This window comes from Pteropus alecto, unplaced genomic scaffold (assembly GCF_000325575.1).
Source record: "Pteropus alecto unplaced genomic scaffold, ASM32557v1 scaffold3302, whole genome shotgun sequence".
Taxonomy (NCBI): domain Eukaryota; kingdom Metazoa; phylum Chordata; class Mammalia; order Chiroptera; family Pteropodidae; genus Pteropus; species Pteropus alecto.
Window position 1 is genome coordinate 6,382 of NW_006432309.1, and position 3,919 is coordinate 10,300.

Genomic DNA, 3,919 nt, shown 5'->3' on the forward strand with positions numbered 1-3,919 from the left:
CACACCATTGCTGTACAAGCTGAGGGACTGCACAGAGGAGGTATTACCACTCTCTCTATCTGCTCATCAGACACATCTCCCTCCTGTTATTCCAACCTCTAAGCACATGGTTTCCCTCTGGCCCTCTGAAATAAACAGAAAGGAAATTTTTCCTAATGATTCTCTGACCCCAAAAGACCAGGTTAGAAATCAAGTGAATTTAGTTTTTATGACTTTGTGGTCTCGATGTCCCAGAGGTTTAACCTCCTACCACCTTATCGCAGCCTTGACTTCATGTTTTCTCTGAAGTCTGAGACTAAGAAATCTATCAGGTTCTTCCCAAGCCGCCCCTAGCTTCTCAGTGACGAAGAGGGCTCCAGGTCACTGCATCCAGAGGGACCCAGGATGGGGAGGGGGCATTGTCTTCACTGCAGCAGCTGCACCCACAATGCAGAGCGTCAAGTGTGTGGTGGTGGGCGATGGGGCTGTGGGCAATAAGTGCCTGCTCCTCTGCTACACAACTGAAGCCTTCCCCAAGGAATACACCCCACATAGTTCAGCAATTACAGCCCCTAGGGCGCAGTTGATGGGCTCACAGTGAACCTGAACCTGGCAGGACACAGAGGGCCAAGAGGAGTACAATGGACTCCGCACACTGTCCTACCCTCAGACTAATGTCTTTGTCGTCTCTTTCTCCTTTGCCAGTCCGCCTTTCTTTGAGAATATGCAGCACAAGTGGCATCCAGAGGTGTGCCATCACTGCCCTGATGTACCTGTCCTCCTGGTGGATACCAAGAAGGACCTGATGACCCAGCCTGACACCTTATGGTGCCTAAGGAGAAGGGCCAGGTGCACATCACACCGTGGCAGGGCCAGGCACCGGCCAAGCAGATCCATGCTGCATGCTACCTTGAGCACTGGGCCCTGCAGGAGGATGGCGTCAAGGAAGTGGTTTCTGAGGTAATCAGGCTATGCTCATCCCCAAACTGGTCTAGCATGGCTGGTCTTGTGTCCTCTTATGAACCTGGCACTCAGCTTGAATGCTGCACTGGCCTCCCAACCCCTACCAGTTGTGCTTTGGAGCTTTGTCCCCATGTGTGCCTTAAGGACTAATCCTGGCACCCCTTGTCAGGGGGTTCCCTGAATGCCTATTTCTCTTTAAGGAGGCTCACAGGGAAAAGGGCTTTGGGCCTTGCCCCAGTCTCCTCTGGAATACCAGGGATTCTTGGGAGCTCAATCAGGCCAAGGTTGGATCTCTCCCCAAGAAGCCAAGCCCGTGCGCCCTCCCCATTTTCCCCTACTGACCAGCTGACCCAGCTTTCCACACAGATGTTGCTGCCTATTGTGGTGCCTTCTCTCAGGTTAGGAACCTCCACTATCCCCAACCTCTCCCTTGTTGCTCTTTGAATTGCTCCCCGTTCAAGATGCTCTCGTCCTTCCCCAAAGAAGGAGCCACAGAATCCTGAGAAGATGAATAAGCCCTAACTTGTCCCCATGTGCCCAGGCCTTATACATTGCTCACTGACTCAGCCCCCATGTCACCCCCCTGATTCAGTTCCTAGCCTCATCAGCATCAACAAAACCTCCTGTCTCCAGTGGGGTTAAAAAAAAAACAAAGAAAGAAATCTGTGAGGAACAGGTCCCATTGATCTATATAAGCAGATTTGTGTTGGGACACAGACTGAGGTCGCCAGAGAATTGCTATTCCCTCTACAACATGAGGAGAGCTGTGTTCTTTTGATATGCAATCATGGGCACCACACTCTGTGGCTTCATGACACATTTGTCAAGATAATTAGGGATTTTAAATTTATATCACAAGCTAAGAGTTGTCATCCAGACCTTTATTATAAAATATTTGTTATTATAGAAGATACATTTCAATATTTTTATGCCATGTAATCTGAGTTTAGCACCTTATAGACTGTCCAATTTAATTTACCAATAAATCTAGCCATGAGGTAGTATTATTATGAACTCCATTCCTTTATGTAGAAATGGAGCTTGAAGGAGTTTAGTGTCTGCACCAAGTTACAAATTGAGTGAGGGATGGGATGCTTCCAGTTTTCAACTCTGGGCCAGTGCTTCCCAACTTAAGGTGTTGTTGCCCCTGGGCTATTGGCAACATATAGGGAGGCTGCTAAACACCTACAACACACAACATAACTAATTATTCTGCCCCAATTATCAACTTAGAAGGTGATACAACTTATTATAGACCAGATCTTCTCCAACTTCACTGTGCATGTGACTCACCCAGGATTCTAGTTCTAATGCAGAATCTGATTCAAAAGATCCTTGTAGGCCCAGAGATTCTGAGAATCAAACCATCTCCCAGGTGATGTTAATGCTGTTGGTCCTGGAGTGAGGATCACTCTGTGAGTAGCCAGGCTGCAGTTCTGTGTTAGAGTCAGGTGCAGGTAGTTTTAAGTCTCCTAAACCAAGAGTCATTTCTGCATGTAATTTTGAAAAAATAGTGTATTCGCTCATCCCAGAGACTATTACACATTCATGGTTCAGTTACTTTATATAAAGTTTCATGAATGACATCACATGACATATTTCTGAAAAATACCTTGTTTGATTCTTTTATATAAGTTTTCTTGTATGACACCATATAATTTACTACTGAAAAAATTTTATAGTAGGCTAAGTAAGCGCCTCCAAAAGATACCTAAATTGTAATTCCTAGAAACTTGTAATATGTTATTTTTCATAGCAAGGAAGGAATAAAGTAACAGATGAAATAAGTTTGCTAATCAGTTGCCTTTAAGGAGATTGGCTGTGATTATGCAGGTGAGACTAGTATAATCACCATGGTCTTTGAATGTGGACCAGGAAAGAAGAATAGCTAGAATCATAGGGAGATTGGAAGATGCTACACTGCCGGCTTTGAAGGTGGAGAAAGTTCTTCACCCAAGGAATGCTTGTGGCCATGAGAAACTAAAATAGGAGAGGAAACAAATTCTCGTCTAAAGCCTCCAGAAGATAACTGGCCTTGCAGACATCTCGATTTTAGTCCATCGAAACCCATGTCAAACTTTTGACCTCCAGAACTGTAGGTGAATAAATTTCTTTTAAACCCTGAGTGTGGTGACTTGCTACAGCAGAAATAGCAATTTATGTAGACATTTATGCAGTGGGGTTTTTTGGAGGAAGCTGAATTTAAGCATCTCATTTTATTCATTTTGTCCTTATACACAACCCCACTCCCACCCCCAAGTAGAAGAAATATAGTCAACTTGGAGAATCTGCCTCATTAGCTAGTATAGAGAATTCTGCATTGCATAAAAGAAAATGTAGTTCTGACTTTGAGGCTTGGACATTTAGATAGAATAACAATTCATTATTAAAGTTATAGACAACCATTCTACACTAAATCTTGGTATCTAAGTTTCTATTTTCTAAAATTTTAAGTTAATTCAACCTGTCATCATTTTTATCTTTGTCCTCTCCAACTTTCTCTCAAATTTCCTTTAAACACAATGTATGGGATTACTGAGTCTCTGTGTGTCCATAATTTGTGAATGAGTATGTTTATTTATTAAAACGTAATAAATACAAACAAAATACTAACTCATTAAAGAATTCTTGGTCTCAAAAATTATTTCCACAGAATTTATTTTTTCTGTCCGCATTCATTAAAATTATTATTATTCCGTATTGCCATCGGAAATAAAGAACTGAGGATCAGAGAGATTCAATTTTTCAGTCATATAACAATGCAATGAAAGCTTTCATACACTTTCCTGAATTATATAAATGGACCCATGCAATACATAGTCTTAATTTTGTGAGGTCCCTTTAATTCAGTACATTTAAAAATTAAATATGTACAGCACAAAAACATCTAATGATACCTGATTCAAAGTAGGATGTAGAGCACAGGTAGCTAAGTCACACTGTAATAGGGAGTGGGAGAAATGTCACTGGGTAGAAA

The 3,919-nt window shown here is 42.5% G+C and overlaps 1 pseudogene; it reads left to right on the plus strand.

Moving 5' to 3' along the window:
- The first annotated feature begins 427 nt into the window (after positions 1 to 427).
- LOC102891910 lies at positions 428 to 1,092 on the plus strand (annotated as a pseudogene).
- The last annotated feature ends 2,827 nt before the right edge of the window (positions 1,093 to 3,919 follow it).